The sequence below is a fragment of the Schistocerca serialis genome, chromosome 9 (genome assembly GCF_023864345.2).
Source record: "Schistocerca serialis cubense isolate TAMUIC-IGC-003099 chromosome 9, iqSchSeri2.2, whole genome shotgun sequence".
Classification (NCBI taxonomy): domain Eukaryota; kingdom Metazoa; phylum Arthropoda; class Insecta; order Orthoptera; family Acrididae; genus Schistocerca; species Schistocerca serialis.
The window spans coordinates 472,260,274-472,281,122 of record NC_064646.1 but is presented as its reverse complement, the minus strand read 5'-3'; the positions used below and the strand labels follow the sequence as shown (position 1 = coordinate 472,281,122).

At 45.2% G+C, this 20,849-nt stretch overlaps 1 protein-coding gene and 1 pseudogene across 1 annotated transcript in view; both read right to left on the bottom strand.

Annotated features, from left to right (window-relative positions):
* The window catches only part of LOC126419718 (diacylglycerol lipase-alpha), a 582,321-nt gene that overhangs the window by 48,724 nt on the left and 512,748 nt on the right, over nucleotides 1–20,849 (bottom strand). The gene's annotated exons all lie outside the window — the stretch shown is intronic.
* Nucleotides 10,386–10,503, bottom strand: LOC126420047 (5S ribosomal RNA; annotated as a pseudogene).

Genomic DNA, 20,849 nt, shown 5'->3' with positions numbered 1-20,849 from the left:
CATGCCGGTTTTGTGGGTTTCTTCTGTGTGCTGGTTGGTTCTGATCTCTGCCTAGTGTGTATATTTAGTGTAGTGAGTGCGCCTATATAAACCAGTAACTCTTCCATAGTTGTATTTTCATTTTTTTTTTGTGTATTATTGTGTTGATAGTTGTTATTGTTGTTTCGACTTGTGGCTTATTTGGTGGTCTACGCAAGAATGGTCTAATGTCTGTATTTGTGTCTTTGTATTCTATATATGTCAGCTGAAATTTTTCTTCTATATCTAACACGTGTGTTACTTCGTGTTCTATTTGTGCTTGTTCTGGTGGCTGTCTTAAGATTTCGTTTTCCTCTGATTGTTTAATTGATGCGTGTTGTTCTTTGTTTGTTTGCTCTGGGATGTTTGAGTCCATTACTGTATTTTCTTCTTCTTCTGATTGCACATTATTTTGTTCTAGTATTTGTTGTACTTGTTGTTTGATGTTTTCTAATTCTGACTGGGGTATCTTGTTATTTTTGATTATTACACGGATCTGATCAGCTAGTCGTTGTTCTGTTAAAAATTTTAATTCTGGTTATCTGGTAATAAATGTTGTGTATACTTGTGATCTGTATCCAGTTGTGTTGGTTGCTAAGGGGAGTGTGACGAAGTCTGGGCAGTTTCATCATTCTCTAAGATTCCACATCGACACACCGCGTGGTTTTGCAACCACATACACAGACGTATACGGAAAGTGGCAAGCCATCGACACCTTCATCGATTGCTTAATTAAAGTGTTACGATATGCGAGTTTATTTTCAGCACAGAGAAAATGTGATGTCACCGCCAGACACCACACTTGCTAGGTGGTAGCTTAAATCGGCCGCGGTCCATTTAGTACATGTCGGACCCGCGTGTCGCCACTGTGTGATCGCAGACCGAGCGCCACCACAAGGCAGGTCTCGAGATACGGACTAGCACTCGCCCCAGTTGTACGGACGACATTGCTAGCGACTACACGGACGAAGCATCGCTCATTAGCCGAGCAGATAGTTAGCATGCATTGCTCATTAGCCGAGCAGACAGTTAGAATAGCCTTCAGCTAAGTCCATGGCTACGACCTAGCAAGGCGCCATTTGTAACATTGCATGTACCTCAAGAAAGAGTCTCACTTGTATCACCAAGAACGTTGTAAACCAATGAAGATTTAAAAGTTAAGTGTTCTAGTAGCTACATACTTTTCTTTATAACATTAATAAGTATCCTGTTTCAGACCTCTATCTAGCCGACTTAAGATTATGCGTGCCTTTCGGCTACTTCAGTGTGGCGTAGCTGTCTTGTTACGCCACAACAGTTGGCGACGAGGCAACGGAAAGGGTCTTGTTCTTTCTGATTGCTTACATTTACTTGTGTCATGGCTTCGCCAGATGTACTGTCCGAATTTTATCGCTTGCAGAATCAGCAGACGCAGGCGTTATTGGATGCCCTTGGACAGCTCGTCCAGGGTCAACGTGCCATTCAAACCGATGCGGCAGCCGCCGCTTCACCGCTACCGCAGCCACAACATGCAGTTGCACCGCAGTTTCGCAATTTTGATGCGGCGCACGAATCGTGGACCGAGTGGTCACGCCAGTTTGGATTTCATCTCGCCGCCTACAGAATTCACGGTAACGAGCGGCAGCCTCATTTATTGTCGTGTGTAGGGGTGCAAACGTACCGTGTGATAGTGAAATTGTTTCCCCGACGCAACGTAGCGACTCTGTCCTACGATGAAATTTTGTTGGCATTGGACGCCTATTTCAAAGAAACAGTCAATGTAATTGCAAAAAGGTATACGTTCTTTCGTACAAAATGTACGGCCGGTCAAACTAATAGGGAGTGGATTGCAACTTTGCAAGGCCTTACTAGGGATTGTGCATTTGAATGTGACTGTGGCCTTCCTTATTCAGATACTATGGTGCGTGATGCAATAGCACAGAACGTTTCTGATGTTCGCATATGGGAGCAAATTTTGAAACTAGTTAATCCCTCCCTTCAACAAGTGATAGACATATTGGATAGGCAAGACACACTTGACTGTGCTCAGGACTCATTTGCAACTTCACCAGCCGTGTGTAACATTAACCGGCCTGCCGGTTGCGCTGCGTGGCCCAATCAACTGCCCTCACGCACATCAACGCAGCTGCCGCCACGCTCTAAACCAGGTGTGCTGCGCCAGCACACAAATGCAGTGAAATCATGCCCGCGGTGTGCTACTAGACATTCGCGTGAAAATTGCCCGTCACGCCAAGCTATTTGCTTTTTCTGTAATAAGAAAGGACATGTTCAAAGTGTTTGCCAGAACAAGCTCAGATCAGACACTCTTAATCATTCCAGGCCCTTTGCTTCGCGCCGGAATCAAACCAAGAATACTCAGGCTCGTGGACCTTCGCCCATGGACATTCATGTAGTTAATTCCACTCCGCCCAGTGCCACTTTCTCTAACAGTGACTGTGTTCGTCCCACAAAAAGTGTGCGTCGACGTCGCTGGAAATCACGTCAATTAGCAAGTGATTCTGTACCAGTGTCTGTTCAAATTGCAAAAACAGTCGCTCTTGTCGTCAGCAGAACAATAAACTTTTTGTAGATTTGGACTTTAATGGCAAGGTCATCCCATTCCAGCTCGATACCGGAGCTGCAGTTTCATTGCTCAATCACGACACGTACAACCAACTGGGCAAACCTCCGTTGCGTGCCGCAAATGTTCAGTTAAAAAGTTATTCAGGACAGCAGATCCCTGTGTTAGGACAGTGCACACTTCTTGCAACATACAAGGGACAAACAAAACTTGTGTCATTTTACGTTCTTCGTTCTTCTACTGCAGTGAACTTGTTTGGTTTGGATTTATTTCAGTTGTTTAACATGTCTATTGTACATCAGATCCTATCAGTGAATCAGACTGTGCCTTCAGACAGTGTTTCTCGGCTATGTGAAGAATTTGCAGACATTTTTGCACCGGGCTTAGGTTGCGCTCAGAACTATGAAGCACATTTGGGACTGAAAGTCAACGCGCAACTGAAATTTTTCAGAGAGCGCAATTTTCCCCACGCATTGCGTGGTGAGGTCGCAAGAACATTAAACGATTTCGAATCACAAGGTGTGAGTGAATGTGCGCAATGCCTCTTCCATTTCAGCTCCGCTTCATCGCTTATGCCGTAAGGGTGTTCCGTTCGTCTGGACGACGGAATGCGAACGCGCCTTTCGCCAGTTGAAATCGGCGTTGCTTTCTAATACTTGCCTTACGCCATTCGATCCCCAGAAACCCCTTTTGTTGATGGTAGATGCATCGGATTTCGGGATCGGTGCTGTGCTTGCGCACAAAGTTGGCTCGCATGATCGCCCTATTGCCTTTGCGTCCAAATTGCTCTCGTTTGCGCAAAGAAATTATTCACAGATAGAGAAAGAAGCTTTGGCTCTCGTGTTTGGTGTTACTAAGTTCCATGATTTCTTGTATGGTCGTCACTTTACCATCATCACAGACCACAAACCTTTGATGTCGCTTTTTCATCCGAACAAGCCTCTACCTCCGCGTACAGTGCAGAAATTCATTCGCTGGTCTATTTTCCTCTCGCAGTACCGCTACGATATCTTGTATCGGTCCACTGCTAAGCACGGAAACGCCGATGCGTTGTCCCGTTTGTCTGTTGCTGAGGATAGAGCATTTGATTCTTCTGAACTTGCTTGCATGTTCATTGATGCGGAGACCGATGAAGTGGTCGAATCGTTTCCGATTGATTTTCGTCGTGTAGCTACAGCCACAGCTGCTGACCCTGTCCTTGCTACCGTTTTGCGTTTTGTTGCTACGCAATGGCCTTTGTCAAAGTCTCGGATCGCGGATCCGTTGGTTCGCAGATTTTTTGCTCATAGGGAGAGACTTTTTGTCCGACGTGGTGTTTTGTTGTTGCGTTCTGATAATGATCAGTCCCGAGTCGTGGTCCCACGTTCGTTACAGTCCTCTGTTTTACGGCTTCTTCACCAAGGACATTGTGGTATAGTGCGAACGAAACAACTTGCTCGTCAGCACTGTACTTGGTTCGGAATCGATGCTGCGATTACGAATATGTGTTCTTCTTGCATGGCGTGTGCCGAACAACAATCCACACCGCTGCGGAAAGTCTTTGCATGGCCAAAGGCCACTTCCCCTTGGCAACGCTTGCACATCGATTTTGCTGGTCCATTCTGGAATGCTCGATGGTTGGTTCTGGTAGATGCCTTCAGTAATTTTCCTTTTGTTGTCCGGATGTCTTCCACGACGTCCTCTGCAACCATCCAAGCGTTGTCTGCTATCTTTTGCATTGAAGGTCTTCCGCAGACTATTGTTTCTGATAATGGCCCACAATTCATGTCCGCAGAATTTCAGTCATTCTGCCAGGCCAATGGTATTCAACATCTGACATCCGCGCCGTTTTCGCCTCAGTCAAACGGTACCGCTGAACGATTGGTCCGGACTTTCAAGTCACAGATGTTGGAGTTGAAAGAGTCGCATTCTCGGGAGGACGCCTTGTTGCTCTTTTTGTCATCGTATCGCTCTCAGCCCCGAGATGGTCGCTGGCCGGCTGAGTTGCTCCACGGTCGTCCTCATCGAACCTTGATGTCTTTGCTGCACCCGCCGCATCAGGTTCCTGTGCAGCGACAGACTTCTGCTTTTGCTCCAGGCGACGTTGTATTTTATTGCAACTATCGGGGTTCACGGCGTTGGCTCGCAGGGCGCATTCTTCGCTGCCTCGGCCGCGCGATGTATTTGGTTTTGGGGGCCTCTGGTGAGGTGCGTCGGCATCTCAATCAGCTGCGCCTCTGTCGTCGCACGGGTTCTGCCGCTCCCCGTCTGCTTTCAGCGACGGTGCCGTCCAGTCAGCGCCCTGGGGACCCCTCTACTGGCTCGCCTCATCCCCAGATGTTACCGACGATGCCTTCCATTTTGCCCCATGGCGACGCGCCGCCGCAGCCGCCGCCGCCGCCGCCTGTTGTTCCGCCGGCGCCGCCCGCATTCGACGCTTCGCTGCAGCCGCCAAGCGCCTCCCTGGGTCACGCGCCGCCGATCGCTTCCCGTGACCAGCTGTCCTACGCCATGGAACTCTTGCCCGCTCCGGACCACATGGCGTCTTCGCGCGTCGGGTACCCCGACGCAATGGAGGTCGACCCTTCGGCCCCTCCTGTCTCTTTACGTGCGCATACACCGCATATTGACGTGCACCCTGGAGTAGGTTTTCAGGTGTTTCCTAGCTCCCCTCGGACCGAATGGCCGGGTGCGGGTGGCACAGCGTCGCCTGTTGTTAGGCTCCCCACCTCATCGAATACGTCAACGTGGGGTCCTCCCCACGGCGGGCGGAAGCCTTATAACACGACCGTTCGCCGATTTGCGGGGGAGGAATGTGATGTCACCGCCAGACACCACACTTGCTAGGTGGTAGCTTAAATCGGCCGCGATCCATTTAGTACATGTCGGACCCGCGTGTCGCCACTGTGTGATCGCAGACCGAGCGCCACCACAAGGCAGGTCTCGAGATATGGACTAGCACTCGCCCCAGTTGTACGGACGACATTGCTAGCGACTACACGGACGAAGCATCGCTCATTAGCCGAGCAGATAGTTAGCATGCATTGCTCATTAGCCGAGCAGACAGTTAGGAATAGCCTTCAGCTAAGTCCATGGCTACGACCTAGCAAGGCGCCATTTGTAACATTGCATGTACCTCAAGATAGAGTCTCACTTGTATCACCAAGAACGTTGTAAACCAATGAAGATATAAAAGTTAAGTGTTCTAGTAGCTACATACTTTTCTTTATAACATTAATAAGTATCCTGTTTCAGACCTCTATCTAGCCGACTTAAGATTACGCGTGCCTTTCGGCTACTTCAGTGTGGCGTAGCTGTCTTGTTACGCCACAACAGAAAAGCGATTCCCGCTGGTGAAGAATGGTTTGAGTACATAATGGCTATCGGATGTATCTAACGGTACTGGCACTTTTCAGACAGGGACTGAGCACTGCATACGTGTGCCACTTGTCGTGATTTTTCGTTCAGTGCGAAAGGTCCGATCACAGCAGCATCATACCTACAGACGGCACAGACAGTGCGCTGCAGCGCAATAACTGCAGAAGGAGCGCTGACAGTGTGGACTCTGGACAACTTTGTACAAAGAAAAACATGTAGGCTACGGGTCCTTCAAGAAGGACTACACCACGAGAAGAATGCAGGATTGTTGGATTTTATCTAAGGAATATACGGATGGCAACAGCTGAAATCCGGCCAGAGCTTACAGGCAATTACCACGAACCGACGGGAACAGATTACTGGAAGCTGGGTTTATATCAGAACACTGTTAATGTTCACGTACATGTTGTGTTGACGACATCTGACGTGTTTATGTAGTAATTTTTGTAAAAGTTTAATTCGAATGAGAAATGCCCAGATATTTTATTTTTCTGCAACTAAGTATGCGAGACAAGTCATTTATGTACAGTCTGAGCTGTTCTTGCAGAAGGAAGAAGGAAGCTGTTAGACCTGAGGGAGACCAAGCTTCTGCTCTTGTGGATTCCCTTTGATGAACACCTCTTATGCAAGCGAAAATGCCATGTAGGCAGACCCCGGTGGACTGCTAGGGATAACAGGTGGCATTGTCGCGTTCCGTTTTGGGGAACAAATTTTATGTGGAAAAAACTTTCGTCGCAGACAAACTGAGCAGTTAGGAGCGGCCGAACAGCAGTGACGGTGACAGATGGTGCTTTGTTGTGCTCTGCAGGAAATTACTATTGTCTGCTGAGATAGGAACACTGGCTGGCTGCAATTAACGTGCAACTACTCACGGAGGTCCATTGTGGTCTGTACTTATCGTATGGCAGCGAAATTTGGTAGACGTGCTATAGCGTCGATACAGAACAGATTTACGCTGGAAAAGACTAGTTCCAGTCGTGTCCGCCAGGTGCAGATCTAGCGCTGTACACTACATGAGCGTATGACATCCACATTGTCGCTTGACGATCCATAGCGTCAGTGATCGCTATGGCTATCGAGAAGAGGCCGTGCCTTGTCAGCGAACCTGTTTCGTGTGAACAGCAGCAATTACATTACTGCACTGCGAGAGTATCGGCGACTGAAAAGTTTGAGGAGAGGTGCCACGTCATTAAACGGTTTAAAGGCCATGATAGTGAAATTCGAAAACACGGGTGAGCTAGGTCTGGCAGTTGGAAGAGCAAGACGTTCTATCTTGGTGGAAGTTACTGACGAGGTTGCTCCTGCTGTAACTGACCATGCAGCAGCTGCCCCGGGCTGTGTCACGAGAATCATCCATCCCCTGGTCAACAACAGTATGGAAAGTTTTGTGATCTATTTTACTCTGATACCTGTACAAGATCCATGCGGCGCAGCAGCTGAAACCTCACGGCCTGCGGCAACGTTCTGAATTTTCTCTTCGGTTTCTGGGGCGGATCAAAGTTGATGACATGCGGCTCGCTAATTTCTATTGAGTGACGAGGCACACTTTAGACTGCAGAGCGCAGCGAATACACACAACTGCCGAATTTGGGATACTGTTAAAGCGCGTGTTGTGTATGATCACCGCTTGCGACCGCGTGGTGAGCATTCACAAGCATCTTTACTCTCGGACCGTTCTTCTTTGAAGAGAATGCGCTTAAGAGGGCCTATCAGATGTACCGTGACGTCTGCACGTTATCGAGACCCTTTTTTCTTTTCTTTTTTTTTTCTTTTTTTGTTGACTGGTCTGATGCGGCCCGCCACGAATTCCTCTCCTGCGCCAACCTCTTCATCTCAGAGTAGCACTTGCAACCTACGTCCTCAATTATCTGCTGGATGCTGGATGTATTTCAATGTCTGTCTTCCTCTACAGTTTTTGCCCTCTTCAGCTCCCTCTAGTACCATGGAAGTCAATCCCTAATGTCTTAACAAATGTCCTATCATCCTGTCCCTTCTCCTTATCACTGTTTTCCACATATTCCTCTCCTCTCCGATTCTGCCTAGAACCTCTTCATTCCTTATCTCCTTGTACACCGTGTAATTCTTGCTTTGGAAGACCACAGCTGTGTGACACCCCTGTTTTAATGCAAGATGGAGCAACATCTCATGTAGCTCACCCAGGGTGTTTAATGTAACCCTCAATGAACGTTTTACCCCACAGCAAGAGCTCCTGATCTGAATCAAGGCGACTTTTGACTCTGGGGACACCTAAAAGAACACGTTTACCGGGAACACGTCCCGTCTCTGCCTGGTCTGAAGGCAAATATACAGGAACACGTCGCTCAGATTCCGCCGGAAATGCAGCGAGCAACTGTTGATCACGCCGTTTTACGAATGCAGCATCTCGCCGACGTCTCCGGTGCTCATATGTGTAAGCGGCGGTTAATCATAAAATCAACATTATGCCTACGTCATTTGTTTGACCTTTTCTGTCCACGCCCCATTCCTAATCCATTACATATGGAAACATTTGTGTAAGTTTTTCTTGCATTAACAGCGCCAGATTTGAACCTGGTGGTCAACATTGGATCTAATTTTTTTCCAGCGTAAATCGGTTCTGCATTAACGCATTAGAATATCTCACAAATTTAGCTGCCATGTGATAATTACAGGACACATTGGTCCTCAAACAGTAATTGCACTTTAACTGTAACCACTTGGTATTTATTAATGCGTCTGCAATAACAAGTCCTCTCTAGCAATTATTAGCCGTGATTGCAAGACTTACCACGCTAAATTACGATGTGGCAATGACAACACCACTTTGCTCCAGGCAGGCGCAATAAGAGCAACTATTACGACGCCTTTGTAGTATCATTTTAACCAGATACCGCGAAGAACTGCAGAAATGATTTTGACACCATATTCTCAACGGTACTATTCATAACAAGGAAAGCTACAAAAGACTATTTATTTGTTATTGTAAAAGCAGAGCAGGTGTGTCTTTCGTCACTATAGGGACACTTGTTATTGTTTACCTTCAAGTGCCCATTTCATTTTAATTAAATCCTATACAGAAATTTATCGATGCTGGGTGTAACAGCAGTAATAGTAACTGCAAAGTGATAGTCTATTTATGAGAGAGCATTACACATTTTTGATGGGTACCCTTGTTGCAGCACTTGAGTAAAATTATTTTGCATATAGTCAATTTCTTAAAGTGTCAAGGGCATATTGGCTTTGCTCAAATGACAAATATTAACTTTAAATTTTTTTTTAAAGACTTAAAAGTAACAAAACGAAGTCACTAAGTATCTTGCTAGTTTCATTCTGGTTCTAAAGTGCAAGTTTCAACTTTCTTGAAACATAGGTGGGACAGCTGTTCCAAGTTGAATGAACAGATTTGACTTCCAAATTTCCTTCCTTCAGAATGCGGCTACCGTAAACGGCAAAAAGCAGAGTTGAATTTCAGTAGGAATTCTTCAAGGTGAGTTTAGTCAAGGTAACTGCTCCAGTAGTGATTGCAGTCACTACGCTTAGTGGAAAACATAAATTATCAAAACGATAGGTCAAGGTAAGCGTTAAAGTGTAGCAAATACTTTGTTCCTAAGTACGATGACCCAGTAGCCAGTCTGCTACACAGTCTGGGACAAATTCGATAGCTAAATTAAAATTCAGTCACGTAAATACGCGGTCAAGATCAGTCAAAGAGTGCGTTATAGTTATCATCGTGCTCAAAATACTAATATCGTTACTTGTATTCGCGAGTGTCAATTCATACGTTACAGAAGAGAGACGCGTAGCAAGGATACGCTGCTTCACAGATGCGAACAGACTCGTAAAATCAGGCGTAAAGAGAATGAAATATTTGACAATAGGATAGAGTCGTCATTAGTTGAGGTCTCCATTACTCGTGCGCCGTTTATAGCTGACGCCATACCGCAGACAGCAGAGGTTTGCACGGCGTCAACTAGAGAGTATAAATATCTATGGAGAAAACATTCGTGTGCGCAGAACGAGAATTCTGTCCGCAACATCTCCTGCAGATCACGTGAATTTCAGACAGCGCATTTTAGCTCTTTTAGCACTTCGCGTATTTTGAGTGTTAGTACTTCGCTGCTACAGATACGTCACCTTCAGAAGTAACGTGAAATTTTGTATACGTGAATACGCGTTTTATAGACATCTTAACAGTCTGATGCCAGGAACTGTCGTTGATTTAAAGATGTGAAGAGCGATGGTTGTGTGCTTATTTGCCACAGTATCGTGAGTCAAAGCACTAAAAGCACTCCGTCTTCAGGCCACAAGTGACCCATCGGGACCATCCTCTGATGAGGATGCGGATAGGAGGGGCATGTGGTCAGCACACCGCTCTCCCGGTCGTTACGATGGTTTTCTTCGACCGGAACCGATTCTATTCGGTCGAGTGGCTCCTCAATTAGCATCACGAGGCTGAGTGCACCCCGAAAAATGGCAACAGCGCCTGGCAGCCAGGATGGTCACCCATCCAAGTGCCGGCCACGCCCGACAGTGCTTAACTTCGGTGATCTGACGGGAACCGGTGTATCTACTGCGGCAAGGCCGTTGCCCATTGTGACTCAGCTTACACTTTATTTAGGTTTTTTCGGTAACGGGATAAGAAGTCACAACCAACAATATTTTTTACTTATTCGCACTGTCGAATCTCTGCTTTAATTAATTAACTTGCAAAGGCACTGTAGAGGGCGCCTAAGAGTCCAGAAAAACAACGTATTTGGAAGTATGGAATTGTTGCGGTAAATACGGTAAGCGATTTGTACGACCTGGTTGTGCATTATTATTCTCAATTTTTATTTATTTACCCTTCTGCTTTTTATAGACACGTAAAATATCTGCAGCATTTCTTCGACACTTCATCAGAAAAGTAAAAGCATACATTACGCCCAAAAACGAACAAAAAATACAAGATCAGTGGTCGAAATTTGGAGTAATAAAAGAAGTTGTTTTTCGATTTTCTACTGCATTGATTCAGATTCTCGAATCTGTTCTCATCAATTACGTTACAGTGCCACTGTATAGGAGACTGAACAAATACTTAGATACACACATGGGAATAAACTGAAGTAAATTAACCAAACTGTCATGTATAAATTATATCTGCATATGAACATAGCACCAGCATGTATACACTGACTGGCAGTCTAACTCAAACACACTTGCAAATTTATGTAGTACTTGTCTCGTAAACACATGGCCATAAAAACGCAGAAATTATCTCTGCAGTACAAGAATTTATAATACGGTGTCTTGATATTCTTCAACATATAAAGCGCCTCATATCAATACGACATCTACAGTCATATATTTTTTGTACATACCTATAAAAAGCAAGTGGTCTTCCTTTCACACATTACTCTTTACATCCGTAGTAACAATACTGCACCATAGCGGTTACTAAAAACTCAAACGTGCAGAAACGTATGTAAAACAAGACGAATACATATAATATTCCGTTTCGCTATTACTGCAAACTATAGACAAGCAATGTCGCCCCAAAACCATGTCACTAGCCCTGTTTGATGCTGAGGACATGCGCAATAGACTTTGCTCACTCCATAGATACGGAGTCAACTGGCTCATAGAGTGGCATTCTGCGGTATTCAGCGATAAATCTCACTTCTGTTTGTGGCGGTCCGTAGATGACATTGTGAAAGGTCGTAGGAAGCAGAGATCATCGAGACGCATGCTTTACCAACTCCTGGAACGAAGGTGTGGATGGCTGTTGCATATGTCAACAGGATTGATTTGGTAACTGTTTAAAGGAGGCTGAGAGCTCGCTTGTGGTCATGCTTTCACGACAAGGTACGAAAAGGCATCCTCCAGCAGGATAACGCAAGACTGCAGTTCACACGACAAACACCTAAGCTGGCTTGTTCAGACCCCTAATTTGTCATCCATGCAACAGGGAAAATAGAAAAACTGCAAATTGAGGGAATGACAAGAAAACGGACAACCTAGCTAAAAATTTGCAACACGACCGAGTAAAAGAAGACTGAAACAAATTAAGTCTAGCATATGTAAAGCTCAGCTTATTGAAAACAGAAATCTATGCAGAAACGCAACTGATGAACAAGGAAAAGCTAAATTCAGAACACTAAGGAAGTTATTCATTAGAGAAGCTAAGGAAAAAAAAGTGGCAGAAAACATGTGCAGTGGAATAACTGATACATCCTAAAGATCAGCAAATATATTTTTTAATAAATGAAAAGCAATTATCTCGGATAAAGTAGAAGTCAAAGAGGGAAAAGTGCTGTGTGGTGTAGAAGCGAAACAATAAACTAAGGAATTTTATGACGGAACACCTTTACTAGAGCTTGTAATAGGAAAAGCAGAGGAAGTTGACAAAGTAGACAACATTCTGCAAGAACAATTTGAGAAAGCTCTTAAAAATTTAGGAGTGGACAAAGCAAGGGGTATTGTCGACATTCCTGGAGAACTAATCAAGAATGTTGGTGAGGACATGAAAATGATGTTGCTCAAATTGATTAGGTCCATCTATAACATATGAGAAGTACAATCGATTTCAACAAATGCATTACGGTTCCTATACCGAAGAAGTCGACAGTTACAAAAGGCGTGCTGTGCTGAACTTTAAGACTCATATCGCATGCACCCGAAATTCCCGTAAAGATAATTAAGAGGAGAACTGAAGAAAAGTTGGAAGATCAGCTTGGATCCAGAAGAGGATTAGCAACAAGGGATGCGGAACAAGACAGGCAGTTCTGGCACTGAGGCTTCTTATCGAAAAGCAAACAAAGAAAAATAAACTTGCTTACGTTATCTCTATGTGGTGTCACCGCCAGACACCACACTTGCTAGGTGGTAGCCTTTAAATCGGCCGCGGTCCGGTAGTATACGTCGGACCCGCGTGTCGCCACTGTCAGTGATTGCAGACCGAGCGCCACCACACGGCAGGTCTAAAGAGACTTCCTAGCACTCGCCCCAGTTGTACAGACGACTTTGCTAGCGATGCTACACTGACAAATACGCTCTCATTTGCCGAGACGATAGTTAGCATAGCCTTCACCTACGTCATTTGCTACGACCTAGCAAGGCGCCATTACCAGTTTATATTGAGATTGTAATTATGTATCATTAAGAGGGATGTTCTCCAATTATGGATTAAAGTTAAGTATTCCAGAAGCTATGTACTATTTTTGGCTACTATAATTACTTTACCTTGTTCCAGACCTCACGCCAGTCTGCGTGAGCTTAAACGCGTGCATTTCGGCCTCCTCTAGCAACACGGTGTTGGCTCTTCTGCCAACACATCACTATATATACCTGGAAAAGGCATTTGATAATGTTACCTGACAAGAGCTGTTCAGTGTGCTGAAGAAAGAAGCTCTAAAATACAATGACATGTGGGTAATACCCAGCTTCGTGAGAACGAAGTGGCCTTGACTAGGAACTTTCAACAGTAAAAAGAACACAAAATTAGAAAAGGCGTCAGACGAGGATGTACTCCCTCTCACATCTTACATTCACAGCTTACATCCAGGGAACATCTGAGGTGGGGATCAAAATTAATGGGCAGAAGATAGATATGCTGCGTTACGCAGTTGATAGTGCTGTTGTCGCGGAGACGAAGAATAAGATTGGAAAGAGACGAACTAGAAGTGATAGAGAAATTTACGTACTTGGCATGTGATGGTAGAAACCGGAAAGCCAAAATTGTGAGCAGAGTACAGCAAGCAAAAATTGCATTTAATTTGAGGAAGAACTTACTCGTCGGCAAGAACATCAGTCTTAAACAAGAAAATGGATCATAAAACTATTTGTTTGGACTCGGAGTAAAACCTGTACAATAACAAAATAGGACGAACTTCCAGCATGCTGGAGTAGCTGTGGGTCAGCATCTTCTGTTAATCGGTAAAACGAAAAAGCAGTGCAAAAGATCAAAATTTACTTTCTTTTATTCACTCGATGACTAATTTACAGCGCTGCAACTGTTCGTTGCACATTTTTGGCATGGTTTTTACTTCTTCGGAAATACCATTTTTGACTATGTTCCGATGATTTGAAAATGTGTCTTGAATGAATAAAAAAAGTAAAATTTGATCTTTTGGACTGCTTTTTCGTTGTGCTGATTAACAGAAGTTGCTGACCCACAGCTAGTCCAGCTGTGTACTGAATAAAAGAGAACACAGCTAGAAACCCTGAGGATCTGGTGCTACAGGAGCATGATGAAGATCAGCTGGAAGACAGAGTTACTAATTAAGAGCTGCGGAGAAGAATACAGGAACACAGATCTCTGTGGAGACACATCCAAATAAGACGAACCCGTAGGACACATTTTCAGACAAAATAACATCATTGGAATAACAGCAGGGAAGGAATCGACGGGAACGACCAAGGACATCATATATGCAGCAAATTATGAATGATGTGGGATGCGCTACATACGGAAAACGAAGAAGACGCCGGACAGAAGAGGCGAATGGAGTGCTGCAGTCTAGAGAGAGAGAGAGAGAGAGAGAGAGAGAGAGAGAGAGAGAGAGGGAGGGAGGGAGGGACAGAGAAAAAATGTATGGGATGTGATATACTTTGACACCAGCCTTCAGCGGCCTGCACCTGCCAACTCTGTGGCAAACGACCAGACAGCGAATTTCAGAAATATGGGAAAATGCATGTGTTGCCAACATTGCGTTTTAGCAATACAGTGTCTGACTGTTGTGACTTCTGTCCCACTTAGGAAGCTAATGGCAAACTTATCCCTGAAAAAAGAAATTTGCTATGTATCAAAAACATTTGTTTTTAATTAACTACCTCAGCTACCAGCGTATTCATTCGTTGGCTTATATAACAAAATATCCTCAAAAACAAATTTCTCTTACTATTGCAACAGTAAATTCTGAGTTCTGCAGGAGTACATTTTTCTCCCTGGTTTTGGAGGTCAATGTTAGACAATAAAGGTGAGCTTATTTTTCAGTGACTATTTTTCCTTAGTATTTAAAATGGAACGATTTTCAGACATCATATTTTTATCTAATTTTGAAGTAAGACAGTCAGTAGAACTTGATAATATTGTTCGCGATATCCCAATACTATTTCAAATTCAAAACAATTTTCTCTTTGTATCTTAACTAAACAAGTGCAGTGTAGTTAACCGACTGTGTTGCTTTAAAAGCAACAAAGATCTTACAGTTTTTATCTAGAAAATCAGATCTCATTGAAGAACTTCTGTGTAAATGGACAACCACGTAGCTTTAGCACAACAAATTTAAATTTATACACATTAAAAAATGGACGTACCCATATATATGTATTTGTGTATATCCATGTGACTCACAACAAACTCTGCACATGATTTCAAACCTTTACGAAACTCTTTCTCGCTGACAACCTCTACAAAATGATGTAAGGAAAAGTAGTTATAGCTTGTTACATTTCCGCTGTTCATACAGTAAAACTGCCACGTGAAGCATGGCGTTTTAATTTGTTACTTCCTTACTACAAACTGCATTAGCGATACATTTTGCAGACAGTATTTACTTATACCACTGACGTTACCAGCATAATTATACTGTTTTACAGCCCACAATTCAGGATAGAGACACTCGTGAAAATCTGCGACATTGTTTATAACGTTTTAATTTATTACTTCTTTACTACTAACTCTGTTCACAATTAATTTCTCAATCACTAGCCAAATATACCAATGGATTAATCTGCAAAATTACTTCATTGTCCAGCCCACAGTTCAATAGATATGACGTCATATACATAGAGCTACGTGAAAATGAAGCTGCAGGCAAAATTCGCTAGAATACAGATGAAATATGAATACAAGTACGTGTGAAATGTGTTAAATATATGTCAAATAAATTTGACACGTGTGTACACTTTCAGAACAACACGTAAAAAGCTCGTCCTGAACCCCTGGAAAGATTTCGGGCAAAGTCACGGGTAAAATGTTCATCCTAAACCCCTGGAACAATTTCAGCCAAATTTGAAACACATATTAGTTTCGATGTGGAAAGAAACACTGCAGGGGTACGAGCCACCAGCGTCCTATTGGAGTGAGTGTGACAATGTGAACAGAAGGAGGGAGAAGGTGATGGACAAGCGAGGGGAAGCAGGAGATGGACACAGATACGAAGAGGAGCAGATGGTCAGAGAAAGGGTGATGGGGGAGTGGACAGAGAGAGGGGAAAGAAGGAGGCGAACAAAGAGAGGAAAGACGAGGAGATGGACAGACAGAAGGGGAGGAAGAGATTGGCAGAAAGAGGGGAGGCGGAAATGAAGAGGTAGAGAGGGAAGAGGAGATGGACAGAGAAAGGGATGAGGAGGTGACAAACAGGCAGAAGGGAGAGGAGGATATGTACAGAAGGGGAAGAAGCAGACGACCAGAGGGGGGAGGTGCAGACGGGCAGAGAGAGGTGCAGGAGATGATCAGAGAATGTGTGGGGGTGGGGGATGGAGTGGAAGGGTAGACAGAACAGAGGGAGTGGAGAAGATGGACAAAGATGCGGTTAAGGAGGAGATAGACAGAGAGAGGCGGAGGAGGGAACAGGCTAACAGAAGACTGGAATAAATACATACCAGGGCAATACCACGTACTCAGCTGGTAGTAGCATATTCCTGTCTCAAAATTAACAACGTTTTTCTAAATAAAAGTCAGCCTTTTTGGCATATCTCAGATATAGTATTTCGGTAACGGACACGTCCAAACACGGTAGTTCCTTTATGCCACACTATTAAGCCTCTATTTCGACCCTCCCTTACTGTGCAGACTGCATACAAGCGACTGTCACATACACACTACACCAAAGTAGCACTGCTCATATTTTTAAAAATATCTTAATCGGCTCGCGATATATCGAAAAAGGTGTCGACATGTCAAAATATCTACAGAAGAAATATGGACATACTAAAAATATCGGCTGCACATTGTAAACATATTGCCGGTTTAGAGCTGTATGTTTAAGTACTGATTTATTATTACATATTCTGTACATCAATAAGCTAGCAGTCTTCTCATCTCTCTCAGAGAAAGACTTGAAAGGAAAACGGTCCACGTTCACGCTTGGCGATAACCACTTTGCTAACGATGGTAACTGCAGGTAAGTGGCACAACAAAAGCTGTCCTATGCATCCATCGTTCGGCCTCGTCACATGTCGGATTTGTCTGGAACACTTCATGTCGACCTTCTGCTTTTTCGTTTCTCTAAACGCCAGTTACGCAGCGCTTGCAGTGTCAAAATTGCGTGATGAAATTAAACGTTGCAGTTTCTGTTGGTAACGCTGACCGCCGAATACGCCAGCATTTCCCTCGCACGTCTCCACCCACCGCGGGTAAGGGAGGGCCGACAGAGGTACTCAAAGTGCCCTTCGCCACACACCGTCAGGTGGCTTGCGGAGTATGGATGTAGATGTAGATATTTTATCATCAGCCCTACTCCGTACTGTGTCGAACCTCAGCGACGGACACACACATTATCGCCCAGTGGCAGTGCTACGTAGCTCACAGCGCTCGAGACGAACCAGCGTGCTCCTGTAAGGGAGCCAGCAGTGTCTCGTCCTGCGACCTTACCACGCAGCTGACACGTGATGTGGGGGATGGCGCCAGGCTCCGTGTGTGGGGCTGGCTCCAGACACGGTCGCCCGCTGGCAGCTGTGTCGGCGGGAAGTGGCTGGTTTGCTTCACGAGGGGACCCCAAGTGCGCCGCTCGCTACAGCGTTAGCCGAGGCCGCCGGCAGCACAACGGCCTTCCAGCGTTACGAGTTTGTTCGCGAGCTGTGGCTATTGCTGTAGTGCCGAAAATCGTGAACACGGATACGCCTATCAATCATCCCACGAACATCGAAATTACTCGAAAGTGATCGCAGAACCGCACAGCAGCTGGAGGGGCGTCTGGGCAGGCTGAGATATCTGTGATATGATACACAGGCTATAGAAGAGCCAAAGAAACTGGTACACCTGCCTAATATCGTGTAGGGCCCCAGCGAGCATGCAGAAGTGCCACAACACAACATGGCATGGACTCGACTAATGTCTGAAGTAGTACTGGAGGGAGCTGACTGACACCATGAATCCTGCAGGGCTGTCCACAACTCCGTAAGAGTACGAGGGGGTGCAGATCTCTTCTGAACAGCACGTTGCAAGACTTCCCACATATGCTAAATAATGTCCATGTCTCTGACTCTGAGCACTATGGGACTCAACTTCTAAGGTCATCAGTCCGCTAGAGCTTAGAACTTCTTAAACCTAACTAACCTAATGACATCACACACATCCATGCTCGAGGCAGGATTCGAACCTGCGACCGCAGCGGTCGCACGGTTCCAGACTGTAGCGCCTAGAACCGCTCGGCCACCCCGGCCGGCTGTCCATGTCTGGTTAGTTTGGTAGTCAGCGGAAGTGTTTAAACTCAGAATAGTGTTCATGGAGCCACTGAACGTGTGGGTTGTCCTGCTGGAATTGCCAAAGTATGTCGGAAAGCACAATGAACATGAATCAAATCGTTCAAATGGCTCTGAGCACTATGGAACTTAACATCTGTGGTCATTAGTCCCCTAGAACTTAGAACTACTTAAACCTAACTAACCTAAGGACGTCACACACATCCATGCCCGGACATGAATCCATGCGGTTGATCAGACAGAATGCTTACGTACGTGACACCTGTCAGAGTCGTATCTAGACGTATCAGGGGTCCCATATGACTCCAACTACACACGCCCCACACCATTACAGAGCCTCCCCAGCAACAGTTCCCTGCTGACATCCAGGGTCCATGGACTCATGACGTTGTCTCCATACCAGTTCGCGTCCATCGCCCAGTCGTGCAGTCATCAAGGGTATCGATGACGTTTCGTTGAATAGTTCGCACGCCAATACTTGTTGATTGCGCAGCATTGAAATCTGCAGCAATTTTTAAAAGCGTTGCATTTCTGTCACGTTGAGAGATTCTCTTCAATCGCCTTTGGTCCCGTTCTTGCAGGATCTTTCTCCGGCCGCTGCGATGACGGAGATTTGATGTTTTACCGGATTCCTGATATTCACGGTTCGCTCGTGAAATGGTCGTACGGGAAAATTCCCACTTCATCGCTACCTCGTAAATGCTATGTCCCATTGCTCGTGCGCCGGCTATAACACCACGTTTAAACTGACTTAAATGTTGATAATCTGTCATTATAGCAGCAGTAGCCGATCTAAAATCTGCGACACACACTTGTTATCTTATGTAGGCGTTCCCGACCGCGGCGCCGTATTCTGCCTGTTTACATATCTCTGTATTTGAATACGTGTGTTTATACCAGTTCCTTTGGTGCTTCAGTCTACTAAAGAACTTCCTCTGCTTCCAGCAATAATTCGTTACAGGCCTCTGCAGAAATGAAGGATACCAAACGATTGGAAAAAAGCTCAGTTCATTTCTGTTTAAGAAGGGACGAAGGACAGTTGCACCTTATTATAGACGTATATACCTAACTTATAGCGTGGCGCAGATAAAAACACACCGTGTAAGTATAAAGGAAATGCAGTGAAATTACAGAAACTAAGAGCTGAAATGGTTCAAATGGCTCTGAGCACTATGGGACTTAACATCGGTGGTCATCAGTCCCCTAGAACTTAGAACTACTTAAACCTAACTGACCTAAGGACATCATACACATCCATGCCCGAGGCAGGATTCGAACCTGCGACCGTAGCGGTCACGCGGTTCCAGACTGAAGCGCCCAGAACCGCACGGCCACACCGGCCGGCAGAGCTGAAATGGACTTACCATTTATTTATAATGAAAAATACAGCCAAAAACACGTTTATGGACGATTCTGAAAGTGACCGCCTGCAAAACCAATACACAGCAGTGCACATCTAAGCATATTCTGATACACCTGTCGTAAAGATCGGATTTCGATGGCGGCAACTTCTTGGCCGCTGTCTCTCAGTTCTGGTATTCTATGTGGATTTGTTTCACTGACCTTGCTCTTCAAGTGTTCTTACATCAAAAACCGCATTATGTTAGATCCGGCGTACGTGGTGGCCGCAAGTGTTTGCTTAGAGTTCGTTCCTCAGTGAAGACAGCATGGAGTGGCTCCAGGTATACCTTAAACGTGTGGCATGTTGCCCCGCCTTGCTGAAAGGAGCAGTATTGTCTTTCATATTGAGTGAGGCGAGCACAAAATGCATCAAAAATTTACAAATATGCAACCGTGTTGATGGTAGTATAAAAAAATATCAATCCGTTCATACGCGTTCCTGTTACACCCCACCAAAAGCCGATTTTTGCGTCATGGAGCGGCTGCTGACACACAACGTTAGGGATCTCCGTTGCCCAGTACATCGTGTTCTGTGAATTCACATGCTCGGAAAGATGAAACCATACTTCATCACTCATGATGTAATGGAAAAGCCGGCCGGGGTGGCCGAGCGGTTATAGACGCTACAGCCTGGAACCGTGCGACCGCTACGGTCGCAGGTGCGAATCCTGTCTCGGGTATGGATGTGTGTGATGTCCTTAGGTTAGTTAGGTTTAAGTAGTTCTAAGTTCTAGGGGACTGATGACCTCAGAAGTTAAGTCCCATAGTGCTTCAAAATGGCTCTGAGCACTATGGGACACCACACAACACCCAGTCGTCACGAGGCAGAGAAAATCCCTGACCCCGCCGGGAATCGAACCCATAGTGCTCAGAGCCATTTGTAATGGAAAGCGCCTAACGAATCACCGTTGATATTATTCAAAAGCAACGTGCAGTAAGCCGCACGTTTCTGACCGTCATCCTCCCGTAACTGCTGCACAACCGTCACACGAAATGGCTTCAAATTAAGACTTTTCAATATCTGCTGGCAGCTCCTCCCAATTGCATGCACCTATTGGCCCAGTTTCCGTGTAGACGTCTTTGGGCCCTGAATAATTCTTCGGCGAATGCTGCAATAACTTATGGTGTG